This window comes from Galeopterus variegatus, unplaced genomic scaffold, assembly GCF_000696425.1.
Source record: "Galeopterus variegatus unplaced genomic scaffold, G_variegatus-3.0.2 Scaffold16461, whole genome shotgun sequence".
Classification (NCBI taxonomy): Eukaryota; Metazoa; Chordata; class Mammalia; order Dermoptera; family Cynocephalidae; genus Galeopterus; species Galeopterus variegatus.
In genome coordinates this window covers 9,944-19,353 of record NW_007742572.1, presented here as the reverse complement: position 1 = coordinate 19,353, position 9,410 = coordinate 9,944, and the positions used below count along the sequence as shown (strand labels likewise).

The window sequence follows — 9,410 nt, the reverse complement described above, 5'->3', positions numbered from 1 at the left end:
CCGGTCCGGTACGGGCGCGACACTGAGGGTTGCGATCCGTTGCCAGACACACACACACACACAAAAAAGACAAAAAAAAAAAAAATCACTTATTTTCTTTTGTACTTGAAGGAGAAAAGTTTCCTATTTGCTATTTCCCTCCTGTATGATTTCATGAATGAACCGATCTGTAGTCTTCTCCTGAGCTCCCTGTGATACCTGATTGCAGTGCAGACTGGGAAAGTGCCGTCTGTAATCAGCTGGACTTCAAAGTACTACACCTGTCCTCATTAGATTTGTTAAGCATTATGGTTTTAAAAATTGAGACACAAAGGAAGGTGTGTTTGTTAGAGGCTTTATAACATATATGATTCAACATCCTCTGTATGTTTGTCAACACTGAATTTTTATTTTTATTTACCTATTTTGTGAATAAGTAGCATTCTTAGACTCATTTTTTAAGCATGTGTCTTTACCCACCTCACTACATGCCTTACATCCATTCACTGTGAGTTTTTACTCTCTCCAGTGTCATCCAGTCAAGGGTATCAGTTCGAAACCAGGAAATCTTCCCTCACTGTCCACAGGTCAGGTAATGCTAAATGAACGGCATGTCTACTTTGGGGCTCTGTGGGCTCAGAAGCACAAGAAGATCCTGGAATGATCAGGGAGAACAGATGAGGTGATTAAATCATAGGATATGGTCTGCATGATCAGCAGCTCATGCTTATTACTAGGTTTTGAATGTGGTGCTGGACATACTTAGAACCTAAAAGTGCCTGAAGGCAATAGGCAATGGGAAGTAAGGTGGTTAGTCAAGTTTTAAGCTTTTTCATATTTCAGTGTCACCATTAAGAGCTGTGAGTAAGGTGGGCATCAAAATTTCTTAGGTTTAGAAGTAAAGAACATTTCATTTGTGTTCAGAACAGTGAGAGGCCGTTCCATGTAATGGGTACAATTCTAGGACATGGCGAGGGGATGTAGCTTCAAAGGTGCGAGCAACTCTGTAATCAAAGAAAGAAAATAGAGTTATGTGTTTCCCCTGTCCTCCAAGGGCCTGGCTGTTGAGGTCCCACACTGCAGTCCTGGAGGTCCCAGAGGCTGGGCTGGAGCGCGGGGCCTGCAGGACAGGGAGCCTGGCAGCAGCGGGAGGCTGAGCGGCTGGGCCAGGGTGGCGAGAGCCCAGACCTGAAGCTGCATGTTCCTCACATTGCTTCAGGTATGTTATTCTGTTTCTTTGGCTGTAGAAACTTAGACTATTTCATTTATCTATAATAGTTGAGATTTATTCCTAGCATGGTGTAGTTCCAAACAATGGGGAACCCTCACTTATTTTGACTTTTCTTGATGGAAGTATTTCTCAAAAGTGTTGTATATTTAATAAGGAAGATAAATTGAACATCCTTTCAATGTGTTTTTTAACTCCATTATAACCATGAAGATCTATTATTGCATTTAGTATTGGCATCTTGAAGATGCCCCCACTCCCTGTTCTTCGATGGGCTGATGTGCTCCTTTGGTTTGCTTTAGTGTTGCTGAGTGTTCTGGAAGAGAAGAGGATGGCTACAAGCAGCCTGAGACTCAAAAAGCTGAGCTGGGAGAGCACAGGCCTTGGAGTCCACAGGCCTGACATCAACTTACAGCCCGTTCATTTCCTCCAATCCCCAGAGCTGGTCTGTCCACTGTGCCGGGTTATGAGGACAAGGAAGCTGGTTGAGTACTCAGCAGAGGGGGCGTGAGACTGTGGTGGACAGTCCTGCTGCACATGCTGAATGAGAGCTTTTCCTTAGTGTGCATTTTGGGTTTTTTATTGTTCTATGACTTTGAGTCCTAATCAGTTAAGGGAATGGGTTGGCAGTTTGTTTTATTTTTTAAAAATGTTTGATAAGTGTTTTCTGGCTTTATTTTTTAAATAATATAAATTCTTGTTGGTTCTGGTTTTCTTGCACTTATTTTAGTGGTTTTGTGTTCCCAAACTTCATATTCAGTTTCATGTATTTTGAGCTTCTGTCCCTGTCAGTTGTTTGTGACCCCCAATTATTCCCAGCCACCGAGTCCTTGAGCCCCTTCAAGTGTCCTTGTCTCGGACACCCCAGCTTGCAGGTTCTGTGCTGCCTTTTCCGTTCCCCAGAGGGACTAATCCTCCCCTCTCGGGCCCTGCCACATTGAGCATTTTTTAATTTTAATTTTTTTAATTGTATATATTTATGGGGTACAGTGTGTTGTTTTAGTACATGCATATGCATGTATTGTGTAATGCTGCACTCAGCGTAGGTAGTATATATGTTACCTAAACATTTATCATTTCTTTGTGACTCAGTCTCTCTGTACCTCAGGTTCCAGTCTAAAGTGAGGATGACTGCAGTAGCACCTAAGAGGTCGTGAGGAGCAAATAAGTCAATAGATGTAAACCTGCATGCGGTAGCTTGTTTAATCCTCCCAGACACCTCATCCGGTAGGTGCTATTATCAGCCGCATTTTGCAACTGAGGAATTGGAAGTTTGCAGAGTGTAGGTCATGGTTAGAAGGGTTGGATTTGGGGGGCCGGCCTGGTGGCGCACTGCTATAGTGCGCCGCTTGGGAAGTGCAGCGGCGCTCCCGCCGAGGGTTCGGATCCCACATACAGGCCGGTTCCTGCTCACTGGCTCAGTGAGGTGCGGGAGCAACACCGAGGGTTGCGATCCCGTTGCCGGTCCCGGTCCGGTACAGGAGCAACACTGAGGGTTGCGATCCGTTGCGGGACACGGAAAAAGGAAAAAAAAAAAAATGTACAATATAATATTACTAGGTGTGGTCACTATCGAACACCAAAACTTATCCTTTATTTCTCACTGTAAGTTTGTGCAGTCATCCTGTTCCCATCCCCTCTTCACCCCTTCTTAGCCCAGCCTCTTGTAACCACTATTCTCCTCTTTACTTCTATGTGAACAGTTTTCCAGATCCCCATATAAGTGAAGTACTGCAGTATTTGTGTCTCTGTGCCTGGCGTACATCACTTTACATAATGGTCTCTGGCTTTATCCATGTTGCTGTAAGTGGCAGGGTTTTTGTTGTTGTTATTGTTGCTGTTTTAAATGTATAGCTGAATATTCTTCCATTGTGTATATGTACCACATTTCTTCATCCATTTATTTGTTGATGGATATTTAAATTAATTCCATCTCGGTATTATGAATGGTGCTTCAGTGAACATAGGTGTGCAGATACCTCCTTGACATACTGATTTCATTTATTTCAGTATATACCTAATACTGGGATTGCTAGATCTTTTTTTTTTTTTTTTCCTTTTTGTCTTTTTTCGTGACCGGCAACAGATCGCAACCCTCAGTGTCGCGCCCGTACCGGACCGGGACCGGCAACGGGATCGCAACCCTCGGTGTTGCGCCCGCACCTCGCTCAGCCAGTGAGCAGCCGGTCTGTATGTGGGATCCGAACCATCGGCGGGAGCGCCACCGTGCTCGCAAGCGGCGCACTGTAGCAGTGCGCCACCGGGCCGGCCCTGGGATTGCTAGATCTTAAGGTAGTTCTCTTTTTAAATTTTTGAGGAACCTTTATATTGTTTTCCATAATGGCTGTACTAATTTACATTCTTACCAACAGTGTATGATTGTTCTTCTTTCTCTGCATCCTAACCAACATATTATTATTATTATTATTATTATTAATTTTGGTAATATCCAGTCTAACTGGGCTTACTTGATATCTCAGTGTGGTTTTGATTTTCATTTACTTGATGTTCAGCATTTTTTCATGTACCTGTTGGCCCATTTGTCTACTTTGAAAAATGTCTATTCAGGTCTTTGGCCCATTTTTAAATCGAATAATTGGTTTACTTCCTCTTGGGTTGAGTTGCTTATACATTCTGGATATTAGCTCCTGGTCTGATGTGTAGTTTGCAAAACATTTCTCCCATTTTGTAGGTTGTCTTTTCACTTGGGTGATTGTGTCCTTTGCTGTGCAGAAGCTTTTTATTTTGATGTAATACCATTTCTTTATTTTTACTTTTGTTGCCCGTGCTATTGAAGTCTTGTTCAAAAGGCCCTGCCCATTTCAGTTTCATGAAGCATTTCCCCAAAATTTCTTCTAGTAATTTTATAGCTTTGGGTCTTAAATATAAGTCTTTAATCTATTTTTAGTTGAGTTTTGTGTATGATACAAGCCTCATTTTAATCTTCTGCATGTGGATATCCAGTTTTCTCAGCACCATTTGATGAAGAAACTACCCTTTCCCAAATGTGTCTTCTTGGCACCTTTGTCAAAAATCATTTGGCTGTAAATGCATTGATATGTTTCTCAGCTCTCTGTTTTTATTCCCATTGTTTTATGTGTCTGGTTTTGTTTTTTTATTTTATTTTTTTTTGTCCTTTTTGAGACCGGTCACACCGTGCTCAGCCAGTGAGCGCTGTGAGCACACCGGTCATCCCTATATAGGATCTGAACCCGCAGCGGGAGCGCTGCTGCACTCCCAGCACCGCACTCTCCTGAGTGCGCCATGGGCTTGGCCCTTATGTGTCTGTTTTTAGGTCACTACTGTGCTGTTTTGGTTACTATAACTTTATGGTATATTTTGAAGTCAGGTAGTATGAGCCCTCCATTGTTCTTTTTGGTCGGAATTGCTTTGGCTATTTTGGGTCTTCTGTGGTTCCATATGAATGTTAGGATTGTCTTTTCCATTTCTGTGAAGAATGACAGTGGTATTTTGATAGGGATTGTGTGGAATCCGTAGATCATTTTAGGTAGGATAGACATTTTAATGATATTAATTCTTTCAACCCATGAACACGACATATCTTTTGATTTATTTGTGTCATCTTCACTGTCTTTCATCAGTGTTTTACAGTTTTCGTTGCAGACGTCTTTCACTTCTTTGGCTCAATTTACTCCTACGTATTTTGGGGGATGGGTAGCTCTTGTTAATAGAAATATTTTTTTGATTTCTTTTTTAGGTAGTTCACTATTGGTATATAGAAAATGTACTGATTTCTGTATGTTGGTTTTGTATTCTAGACCTTTACTCATTTGATTTATTTGTTCTGCTTTTTGGTGGAACCATCAGTGTTTTCTATACATACAATTAAGTCATATGTAAATAGGAACCATTTGAATTCCTTCTTTCTAATTCAGACACCTTTTATTTTTTTTCCCTTGCCTGATTGCTCTGGCTGGAATTTCTAGTCCTTGTTGAATTAAAAGTGGTGAACGTGGCATCCTTGTTTTGGATATTGGCTGTGGGTTTTTTGTATAATGCCTTTATTTTGTGGAGATGTGTTCCTTCTATACCTAATTAGGTGAGTATTATCATGAAAAGGTGTTGAATTTTATTCAATCCTTTTTTGGCATCTAGTAAAGTGATCATTTGTTTTTGTTTTTCATTCTGTTCATATAATGCATCACGTTTAGTGTTTTGCACATGTTGAACCATCCTTCCATCCCTGGGATAAATTCTACTTGATAGTGGTAAATGATCTTTTACAATATGATGTTGAGTTCTGTTCACTAGTATTTTGTAGATTTTTGCATCTATGTTCATTAGAGATATTCATCTGTAGTTTTTGGTGGTGGTGGGTGTATTCTTGTCTGATTTTGGTATGAGGGTTTTTCTTTCCTCATAAGTGAGTTTAAAGTATTTGCTCATCTTTAATATTTTTTAAGTTTGAGAAGAATTGATATTAGTTCTTTTTTAAATGTTTGGTAAAATTCAGCAGTGAATAATGAGGTTGGAGCAGTGATAAAAAGTTACCCATTATATTCTGCTTGTGTTTGATGGATAACTTTTTATCACTGCTTCAACCTCATTATTCATTATTGGTCTGTTCAAGTTTTCTGTTTCTTCATGATTAAACTGTAGTAGGTTTTATGTATCCCAAAATATATTCAGCCATGCCCCACCGAACCACTGCATGGGCCACATATGTGAGCAAACGCAAGCCCAAGCCATGCCCAGGGACTGACACAGCCATAGGCCCTGCCAACACCTGAGCACCAGAGTGGGGGCCCGCAGGTCCAGCTGAACAACTGTGAGGGCCATACAGATGAGCACACACAGGACTTGGGCACTGACTGAGCAGGAGCCAAGGCAGCACACTGCACACTAAACTGCACTGATAAAAGAAGAGTTACCAGCAAAACTTACAAACATAGGAGGAAGTCTTTCCCCTCATTAACATACTCCGGTGTGTTAGAAGAATTAAGTGTTCCACCAGATGATCAAACATCAGCATAAAAATACTAGAACTACAAATAAACAAGAAGATATGACACCACCAAAGGAAAGTGGTAGTTCTCAAGTACCAAACCTTGTAGAACAAGAAACCCTCAAGATGACTGGACAGGAATTCTGAGCACTGATTTTAAGGAAACTCCAAGATAGAAGAGAAGAATCAACTAGAGAACACAATGAAAGAAGAAAAAATATCCAGGATATGAAGGAGGAAGTTTGCAAAGAGACTAATAACTTAAGAAATAATATAAAAGAACTGCTAGAAATGAAGAATTCTGTCAGTGAAATAAAAAACAGAACAGAAAGCTTGAGCAGCAGGCTAGAGTAAGCAGAAGAAAGAATATCAGAAGTCAAAGATGGTCTTTATGAAGTAACCCAGGCAGACAAGAAAAAGGAAAAAGAACCAAAAATGTATTCAATACCTAGATTTCCTATTTTGCTGGTATACAGTTGTTCATGGTAGTCTCTTAGAATTCTTTTTTTTTTTTCCTTTTTGTCTTTTTTACTGACCGGTAACGGGATCGCAACCCGCGGTGTCACGCCCGTACCGGGGACTGGCAATGGGATCGCAACCCTCGGTGTTGCGTCCGCACCACGCTCAGCCAGTGAGCGGGTACTGGTCTCCACATGGGATCCGAACCCTCAGCGGGAGTGCCGCCGCGCTCCCAAGTGGCGCACTCTCCAGTGCGCCACCAGGCCGGCCCTCTTAGAATTCTTTATATTTCTGTGATATCAGTTGTAATATCTCCTATTTCATCTCTGATTTTATTTGAGTCCTCTCTCTTGTTTTCATAGTTAGTTTAGCCAGTGGTTTGTCAGTTTTGTTTATCTTTTCAAAACACTACCTTTTTGTTTCATTGATATTTTATACTGTTTTTAATCTCCAATTCACTTGTCTCTGCTCTGATCTTATGTCTCTTCATCTAGTAATTTTGGATTTGGTACATTCTTGTTTTTCTGGTTCCTTGGAGTGTTATATCAGGTTGTTTGTTTGAAATCTTTCTACTGTTTTTTCGATGTAGGCATTTATTACTATAAACTTCCCTCTTAGAGCTGCTGTTGCTGTATTCCATAGTTTTTGTTATATTGTGCTTTTTTTTCATTTGTCTCCAGGAGTTCTTAATTTTTAAAAAAGGTCTGCCTTGACCCATTTGTTGTTCAGAAGCATGTTGTTTAATTTTCATGTATTTGTACAGTTTCCAGTGATTTTTATGTTGTTGACTTTTAGTATTTTTAGTTCTATTCCTTTGTGCTTGGGAAAAAAGAGTTGGTATCATACCACTTAAAAAAAAATTTGTTAGTACTTGTTTTGTGATATATGTTTTCTATTCTGGAGAAAGTTTCATGTGCTGCTGAGAAGAATGTGTGTGCTGCAGCTGTTAAGTAAAATTTTTTGTAAATGTCTGTTAGGTCCATTTAGTTTATAGTTTAATCTTGATATTTCTTGGTTAATTTTCTGTTTGGATGATCTATACATTGCTGAAAGTGTGGTATTCAAATCCCTATTGTTTAAGAGTCTGTGTCTCCCTTTAGATCTAATAATATTTGCTCTGTATATCTGAGTGCTCCAATGTTAGTTGTATATATATTTATAATTCTTTTATCCTCCTGTTTAATGGCCCCATTTATTATTATGTAATGTCCTCCCTTTTAAAAAAGTTTTTGGACTTAATAGTTTGTCTAATAAAAGCATACCTACTGCTGCTTTTTTGGTTTTTATTTGCATGGAATATCTTTTTCCATCCTGTCAGTCTTAGCCTGTGTGTGTATGTTTAGGTGAGGTGAATTTCCTGAAGACCTCATATACTTGGATCTTCTTTTATAAACCATTCAGTCTCTGTCTGTCTTTTAATTGGAGAATGTAATCCATTTACATTTGGAGTTATTATTGATAGATTAAAAACATAAAACTATTATTTTCTTACTTGTTTTCTGGTTGTTTTACATATTATTTTTGGCTTTTTATCTCCCTCACTGTCTTTGTGGTAAAGTGATTTCTTTCTAGTAGTATATTTTCATGTCATGATATTTATTTTTAGTGTATCTGTAATAGTTTTTTACTTTATGGTTATCATGAGCCTTACCACAAACATCTTATAGTTATATCAGATAATTTTAAACTTTAAAAACTGATAACAATTTACTTTGATTGCAAAAAGAAAAAAATTAAGAACTCTACACTTTGACATCATTCTTCACCACATTTTGACTTTTTTATGTCTTCATTTACATCTCTCCGGGCTTTTATACAATTTTCATAGTTTTTATTATCTTTAATAGGTTTGTCTTTTTGTCTTCATCTTTTATACAATTTTCATAGTTGTTATTATCTTTAATAGATTTGTCTTTTTGTCTTCACTCTGAAGACCTCCTGTACGTTTTGGTAGGTTTTGTTTCATTTCTCCTTATTTTCTAATTTCCCTTGTGATTGCTTTTGTAAGAATGTGTTGTTTAGTTCCTACATATTTGTGAGTTTTCCTATTGGTTTTTAATTTTATCCTGTTTGGAGAAGCCACATAGTATGATATCTGTCTTTTTTAATGTTCGAAACTTGTTTTGTGGCCTGAGATCATCTTTCCTGGAGAATGTACTATGTGCAATGAGGAGAATGTATGTTCTACTGTTGTTGGTCAGACTGTTCTGTATCTCTGTGTTACATATACATATGGTCTCAGGCTTACAATGGTTTGACTTACAATTTTTCCACTTCCTGATGGTGTAAAAGTGGTAATCTCAGTAGAGGCTTATTCTTCTTTGGGGGAGGGGTTTGCCAGTAGAAGGATCTGAACCTGTGACCTTGATGTTATAAGGCTGTGCTCTAACTGAACTAACCAGACAGCCCAGTCTCATTCAGTAGAACCTGGAGTTTGAGTACCCACATAACCATTCTGTTTTTCTGAATACCCATGCAACCATTTTGTTTTTCACTTTCAGTATAATATTCAGTAAATTACATAGTATGTTCAATACTTTGTGATAAAATAGGGATAAAAGAGATTTCTCTTAGCTTAGTAAAGTCTACATACTTAATGGTGATGATTGGATAATTTTTCCCTAAAACCAGGAACAAGGCATTTCTATTCATTATTGTACTGGAAGACTTGCATAATGCTACAAGACAAGAATAAGAAATAAATGGCATACATATTAGGAAAAAGGTGAAACAATCTCTATTTGCTGATATAATATCTATGTAGAAAATCCCACACTA

General features: G+C 38.7%; 1 long non-coding RNA gene across 3 annotated transcripts in view; it reads left to right on the top strand.

Moving 5' to 3' along the window:
• Nucleotides 1-1,927, top strand: part of LOC103582489 — a 3,857-nt gene extending 1,930 nt beyond the window's left edge. The window contains exons 2-4 of one of the 3 annotated variants that reach the window (XR_549759.1): nucleotides 112-661; nucleotides 1,034-1,198; nucleotides 1,510-1,927. This is a non-coding gene — a long non-coding RNA (uncharacterized LOC103582489). Of the gene's footprint in view, nucleotides 1-111; nucleotides 1,199-1,509 lie in introns of all 3 variants that reach the window. The other 2 variants (XR_549758.1, XR_549760.1) reach the window with 2 other exon arrangements.
• The last annotated feature ends 7,483 nt before the right edge of the window (nucleotides 1,928-9,410 follow it).